Below are 8,122 nucleotides of genomic sequence, written 5' to 3'. Positions count from 1 at the left end.
CCTTGTCTATAAGGTCTAGAGTTATTTTGTTGCCAAGTATTCAAAGTTCCTCCAGGTGAACTCCATGAAAAATCGGGGTGCCTCTAACCCATTTCATTGAAATTGTAGTTCCCCACAACATTCACTTCCTGAACTTAAGCTCAAAACTCATGATTGGGTATTCTCTTCCGCATATATCACAAGCTGCTTGAGTCTCACTTTGTATCGAGGCTAAGGTCAACTTTCTTATCTCTTTGGCCATAGCATCAAGTTGTACCTGCACAGATGTGTTAGCATCAACTTGGTGAACACCAATTGATCTAATTCTTTGAACACTCTCAGAGGGCCACTGATTTGCAACTTTACATAACTCATCAAGGAGTCTGACTATCTCCTCTAGAGTCATTTTCATTATCGGGCCTCTAGTTGCATTTCTCTATGTTCTACATGAGGTCGGTGTCAATCCATGCAAAAGGTCCTGGAGTTGCATCCAGAGTTCAATTTCGCTATGTTGACACCTTCTAACAATCTCCTTGAACCTCTCCCATTCTTCAAAAATAGTTTCAGTATCTTTCTGGCAAAAGTTATGGATATTTCTTCTAAACTTTCCCGTTTTTGCTAAGGAGAAATATTTATCTAGGAAGTGTTTGGTATCTCCTCCCATGTTCTAATCGATCCCGTGGTGAAGCTTCGAAGCCACTTCTTTGCATCATCTTTTAGGGTGTAGTTGAATGCCCTTAAGTACACTGCATCTTGTGACACACCACTATATTGAAAGGTGTTCATAATCTCCTCGAAGTCCATCAGATGTGTATTTTGATCTTCGTTTCGCTTCCCTCCAAAGACACAACAATTTTTAAGGGTTTGAAGCAGACTCAAAATTGTTAGCTACAATTGGAGTTTGTCTAACATTTGATAAACCTTGATTGTACGCCGGTCTAGCATAATCGCTAACTGGTATCCCAGGCATCAGAGCTATATTCTCGAACTGGTCTACATCCAAGAGTTGATTTTGCGAAATTTTCCGACCCCTCTCTTCTTCATAAATAATATGTGCATCTCTAATAGCTGCTTCTCTCGTAGACAAATCTACATTATCCTCACTGATTCCAGACATAGTTTCTTTGGTCGAGGATTACCCAACATTTTCTGATGTCTCAGTGATATTTCTTTCCTTCCTCAACTGTCGCAGTTGTTTTTTAATTTCTGGCTCGTATGGTAGCAATTCTTTCGCAGAAGCTCGAGTCATGCACCAATCTAAATAAGTAGCATGTGCACAGTCGAAGAATAATAACGTTAAAAGAGAAAAATAAAAAGAAAAATTCCTGAATTTTCACTACAAATTATTTCAAACACTATTGATTGCCAATCCCGGGCAACGATGCCAAAGTTTGACGAGCTGGAAACATACAGTTAAATTGTGCTCACTAGTCAAAGATTGTATCGTATAATGTTGTATCCACAATGATTGGAGTTAAACAACATTTTCGTAGTTTCTGGCTTGATTGTTGTCTAGGAGAATCCATAATCGAGATTTATACGGTTAACAACTATAATTAAATAAGAATCTAAAGCTATTGACTAATGACTATCGAACCAAGGAATAAGCAAAGAAGGTTATCAATGGGAGAATATATGGTTTTTATAGTATATATGCAGGATAATTGTTTGGGATCTAACTCTAGATAATTCACTTCTAATATTCAAGTGAGCCTCTCTAATTCACTCAATTATTTGTTCAAACGTTCAGCAAAAACTCCTCTCTCGATTAAGTTTTAACCTCACAAGCTGAACCAATTTAAGCACGTGAAGTTATGCAAGAATGCATAGTGGATTAATCTTTAGGAAAACCTCTTTCGATTATTCACCTAACTAGGTTTAATAAATGATTCGACTAGCCTCTTTAGACGTAGTCGAATATATGTCAATAACTAGGTTATTCACCCAACTCGATTATTCACCTAACTAGATTATTCACCTAACTAGGTTTAATAAATGCATAGTTGAATATGTGTCAATAGTGTAGAAAATAACGTTTTTCCATGCAGTAATACTAAGTAGGGTCGCGCCCAGACGGAATTACATTCTCCCAGCCGAAATAGGATTTTCACTCTGTAAAAATTGCATAGGCACGCCACACGGGGAGACGCGCCATGCGGGAGATTAGTGGGGAAATCCAGAGAGTTGGTTCTGATAGGCAGCAGGAAATTTGGACAGCCGCAGTGCGCCACGCCGCCCCTCATGCTGCAGTAGTGCAAAATTCTGAGAGTATGGATTTTGCTTGCATTTTTAACGTCCAGACTTTTTCCTCGACCCATGAACATGATCCCGACTTAATCCCATGGGATTTTACTCATGATTCAAAGCTCCAAATCAGTCAAATTCATTCTATAACATCTACATAACTCAAAATCACTCCTACAAGGCATGAAACATATAATAAGTGCAAAACACTACCAAATAAAGCTCAAAACAAGTAAAGTGCAGTGAATTTGGGTGCAATAAGCGACTAAAATACGTAATTATAACCTATCATCAATTAGTCATTTGAGATGAATATTTAGAGACCAGGTATAAAGATTCTGGTACTCTCGTGGTTTGGAGATTATGTATGAGAGGTGGACTATACCTCTGGTTGTGGACTGTGGAATTGTATTTAGATTTTGGCAGTTGATTATATGTATTGTAGATGGGGTCACTTTGTACTTATGGAAGGCTATTGACCTATTTTGGAATGACCCGAATTGGGTTGGCGGCCCATTGGTAGGCCTAATGAGAATGTGTATTCTCCACTTATTTGATTCGCTCATTTGGCACAGCATTTCCTACGAGTGTCTCATCAGGCGGAATGTATGTTATTCGTGGCTTGATCTGTTTAATGTGTTACTTTCTTATGATATGATGGGTTGTGAGACTACTTGATTATTCACACACATGTTGTGGTCCTGTTCATGCCTTCTGGCGATATTTGAGCGAGATGAATCTTGAGATATTGATCTGTTTATTGCAACTTACCCATGCTTGGCCTTTTTTCGCAGCGCGTTATTCTATTTGTCTCCCATGGTTATGTTTATGCACTATACTTGCTTGTTGTGGTTACACATGTGGTTGGTGACTATGAGCAGTGTGGCTCGATGGGTATCCCTATATGGATTAAGATATGTGGATCAGGTTGCACGCCACAATGGTATTATGTATGGATCGGGTTGCACGCTGCGACGGGGTTATGTTGGAGATGATTCCTTATGCTCATTATGTGAATTTTGTTTCTCCCTTGAGGGATGGATTCATAGAATTATTCTGTTAATGTTGTAGCTGTTGAACTTGTTGGATAGTTCCATTTTGGTTCTCTTTCCATTATCGATCATATTCGAGCGGTTACTTGTTGACGCATGGATCGCGTTGTATGGGGCTCTTGATGATATTTGATGTGGCATGTTGTCCGAGCATCTTGTATTGGGTGAGACACAGTTATTGGACCTGGAATCAATTCAATCAAATTTGTAATGCATATGTTTGGATGAAGAATGTCACTAATGAACTTAGAGTTTTGCAGTTCATCAATTTTGTGAATATTGCTAGGGCATTAGTCAAACCAAAAGACATAACACGAAACTCAAAGTGCCTATATCTGGTCCTGAATGTTGTCTTTGGAATATATTTCTCTTTAACTTTTACTTGATGGTACCCAAACCTCAAGTCTGTCTTCGTGAAACACTTGGAACCCTGTAAGTGCTCAAATAATACTTCAATCTTCGGGAGCGGGTATCGTCGCCTTATTCAACTGCCTGTTATCAATACACATCTGCAAGGAACCATCTTTCATCCTCACAAATAACACTAGTTCTCCCCACGGTGATGTACTAGGTTTGATAAAGCCTTTTTCAAGCACGTCCCTCAGTTGTTCTTTCAAATCTCTCAGTTCTGCAGATGCCATTCTATAACGAAGAAAAGATATCGGCTGAGTATCTGGTAATATGTCACCAGCAAACTCAATCTCCCACTTTAGCAGAAGGCTTGGAAGCTCGTCATGAAAAATATCGGGAAACTCATTAACTATAGGGATAGACTTAAGGGTCGTTGACTCTGCTTTCACATCTTGTACCCGAACTAAGTGATAAATAAAGCCCTTTATGATCATCTTCCTTGTCATAAGATAGGAAATAAACCTACCTCTTGGTGATGCAGTCTTACCTTTCTACTCTAGAATTGGCTCTCCTGGAAACTGGAAGCAAATCATTTTTGATCTACAATCAACGTTAGCATAACAAGAAGACAACCAATCTATACCTGCTATAACATCAAATTCTACCATGTTTAACTCAATGAGGTCTACTACTGTAGAACGGCTATCAACTACTACTATACAATCTCTATATACCCGTCTAGATATTACTGGATCCCAAGAGGTGTAAGCACCTCAAACGTTTTAATACACTCGGGTTCTATCCCAAACATACTAGTAAAAAATGGAGTAACATACGATAACGTTGAACCTGGATCACTTAATTCATATACATGATAGGAGGAGACTAATTATATACAGGTAACAACACCAAGGGACGACACCTGGTCCTCTCATCCCGCTAATGCATAAATGTGATTCTGAGGACCGCCTGAGCTAGATGCTCCATCTCTACCTCTACCATGACCGACTGATGCATGTGAACCTTGCCCATGGGGGCGTACTAATTATGATGTACCAGATACAGATCACGCTCTCTGAACTATACCTGTATCACCTCTCTTCGGATAATCTCTCATAAAGTGCCATGGATAACCACAAGTGTAACAAACACCTAACCCTAAACGACACTGCTCGGCATACTGCTTGCCACACTGAGTATATCATGGCAAGGGCGGCCTCATATAACTTGACTCACCCCTATATTGAGAATTAGAGGCCCTAGAACTCTAACTGGGCCCTGAATATGTGGAACCATCAAATCCCCTACCGGCAACTGAGGGGATGCACTAGCTGATGGCTGGCTAGATACATCAGGTAATATTGTCTTTGACAACCTCGAAACTCACCTGAAGGATATAAAGATCTTGCTCTCTTACTCTTGCCCCTATCATGCTCATGATCAACCCTTTGATTTTTCTTATGCTCTTCTACACCTTGATAATATGTCTGAATAAGAGAAATATCCATACCTGGCTGAAGTGAGACTGGCATATAGTTTTTAAGATGGTGCGACTCCAACCCCATCACGAGCCTGTGAACCCGATCCTCCATCTTAGCTACAACAATGGGATAATCTATAGAAAAAGAATCAAACTGAAGGTTGTACTCCCGGACACTCATATTACCCTACCTAAGTGTAATGAACCTATCAACTCTGGTTTGTCTAAGCTCTAGTGGCATATAATGATGAACAAAAGCATCTGTAAACTCCTGCCATACTTCTGGAGGGGCATCATCACCTCTGGACAACTCCCAAAACTCGTACCAATTAACTGCAACATCGCGAAGTCTATAGCAAGTTAGATCAACTTACTCAGTTTCAATGGCCTTCATTACCCTCGAAGTCCTCTTCATCCTATCGATAAGTACCGTAGTGTCCTTATTCGGATCTGCATTTAAGAATATCTAAGGGTCTAAATTAATGAAAACTCAAACCCTCGCATTGATGGCCCTATCTGCATGACAAATACCTACCTCCTGGCACCAAGCCTGTGCACCCACTAATCAAGTCAATAGCTGAATAGCATGTCTCATCTCCTAACGTGGTGCATCTGGCTGAGGAGCTAGGTTTACTAAGGCGGGCGCTGGAGCTAGGGCTGAAGTTGGTGCCCCTCGAAGCTCATTTGGAGAGGCCGGGGTGTGAGAATTATAAGATGGAGTCTCACTCCTAGACTCTCCCCGAGTCCTGGTAACTCGTGGCGCTTAAATTGAAGTCTCATCAGCCACAGAGTTAGACTTGCCCTTCTAGGCGTGTAACGACCTGGCCGATCGTTTTGAGTATTTTAGCCCCGATCCCCTATTTATTGCCTCATCTATGTTATATTTTGGTTATGTAACTTGCAGGGGTATTTGGTTTTAGTTTCAGGTGAGTTTTGGAGTGAAATGGGACACATAGTCCCTAAGTTAGAGGTTTAAGTTGTAATAGTTGACCGTAGTTTGGATTTTGTGTCTACGACTCTGGAATGGAATTTCGTAGGTTCCAATATCTCCATATGGTGATTTTAGACTTTGGAGCATGTACGTATATTGGTTCGGAGGTCAATAGGTTATTTCGGCATGAATTGGCGAAAGTTGGAAAGTTAAAGGTTTGGAAAGGGAAAGTTTTGACCGGGAGTTGACTTTATTGATATTGTGGTCGAATTTTAATTCTGGAAGTTGGAATAGGTCTATCGTGTCATTTATGGCTTGTGTGAAAAATTTGATGTCCATCGGAGTTGTTTTGGTTCAAATCGACATTAGTTTTGAAATTAGAAAGTTCATAAGCTCCTTAGGTTTGAATCGATGTGCAATTCGTGGTTCTAGTGTTGTTTGATGTGATATTTTAATACTTGTTAGTATATTTGGTGGTACCGGGGGCCTCGGGCATAATTCAATCCATGTTCGGCGCATTTTGGAACCTTGAGGATTGTTGAAGCTACTGAATTTTATAATATCTAGTTTCCTTCATCGTGTTCGCCAGAAAGGTCTCGCGTTTGCGAATAGTATCTAGGAGGCAGGTGAGGTTTGTTCTTCATGTTCGCTAAGATTGCGACGCGTTCGCGAATGTGTAATAAGTTGTTCACTGTGTTCACGTTTGAGGGGTCGCATTCGTGTAGGCCTGGGCTCAGTGTGCATAGCATTCGTGAAGAGGAATTTGGCAGTTGAGAATTTTTATGCTACTCGAACGCGAGGCTCACTCTGCGTTCGCGAAGAAGGAAAACCCCTGGACCTAGAGAGCTCTGTGTGAGGCGATTTTTCGAGGGATCTTCAAGGATATCATTGGGGTAAGTGATTCTAACCCATGTTGGTCTATATTTCATGATTCCATTACTATTTTCATCATCTAATTAGGGATTTAGTTGAAAATTTAGGAAAAATTGTAAAAAGTTCCAAGACTAAACTTTTGAGTTTTGAACGGCTATTTGAGGTCTTATTTGAGTAAATCTTATATAGTTGGAGTCATAATCGAATGGGTGTTCGGATTTTATAATTTTGGTCGGGTTCCTAGACGTAGTCTCGGGTTGACCTTTTGAGTTGACTTTTTATTTCTATGCAAAGATCGTAACTTTATTAATCAAATTAGTTTCCTATAATTTATATTTATAATATGAAGTGTTTTGTCATGCACCGAACCTGGGGGGCGTGACCAGCATCCGGTGCCTCACCTATCCTTGCGTACCAACTTGTGGCTAAGGGACTCTGAACATATAATATCTTACTTTGGCCATGGGCCACATTGCAAGACAATTTTTAAACACTGACAAAACATCAATACAAAGCTGGGCTGACAAGGCCGTCATAACTACTACAGCTGGCAAACTAATCAAAATATACATACAAGGCCTACAAGCCCAACATACTGCACTAAATGACATGATATGTCTACAAGCCTCTACTAATGGATATATTGTGATCGGAACAGGGCCCCTACCTACTCATAATATATATACATATATACAGAAGATGTAAATAAAGCTATAGACCCGGCAACTCTGAAGGGCTTAGAGCTTACCGATCAAGCTGAACTCGGGCAACACCTAATGAGGAGGTCTACCCGTCTGTCTGTCTGAACCTGCACGCATGAAATACAGCATCCCCAGAAAAGGGACGTGAGTAGGGAATAATGTACCGAGTATGTAAGGCAATATACTTAAAGATGAAACTGAACTTATAATATAATAACTTAAAGTAATTGGGAGCCAAAGATACTCTGGATATGCTTACCGACTGATACTGACTCAACTCTCTCAATATAGTAAGTAAAATAGTTGTCCGTCCCTATAAGGCTCGGTATATATACAACTGCTCTGTCGTAGTAGGCTAGCTCATAGGTGCTCGACCATACTAGGCTCTATATCTTGGCCATGCTGGGCTCGCTAATAGGTGCTCGTCCACAGTATGCTCGGTATACAACTTACCATCTGATCAGAGGTTGCCCAATAGGGGCCTGCCCATCGATTATAGCTCGATGGTAAT

At 40.4% G+C, this 8,122-nt stretch overlaps 1 non-coding gene across 1 annotated transcript; it reads left to right on the top strand.

The window, feature by feature from the left end:
- Positions 1-479: 479 nt before the first annotated feature.
- LOC117280146 (small nucleolar RNA R71) lies at positions 480-586 on the top strand. Its single transcript, XR_004510627.1, has one exon. It is a non-coding gene; the product is annotated as a small nucleolar RNA R71 (small nucleolar RNA).
- Positions 587-8,122: the final 7,536 nt, after the last annotated feature.

This window comes from Nicotiana tomentosiformis, chromosome 5 (assembly GCF_000390325.3).
Source record: "Nicotiana tomentosiformis chromosome 5, ASM39032v3, whole genome shotgun sequence".
Lineage (NCBI taxonomy): Eukaryota > Viridiplantae > Streptophyta > Magnoliopsida > Solanales > Solanaceae > Nicotiana > Nicotiana tomentosiformis.
Note: the sequence above shows the minus strand (reverse complement) of the source record. Positions and strands in the feature narration are given on the sequence as shown.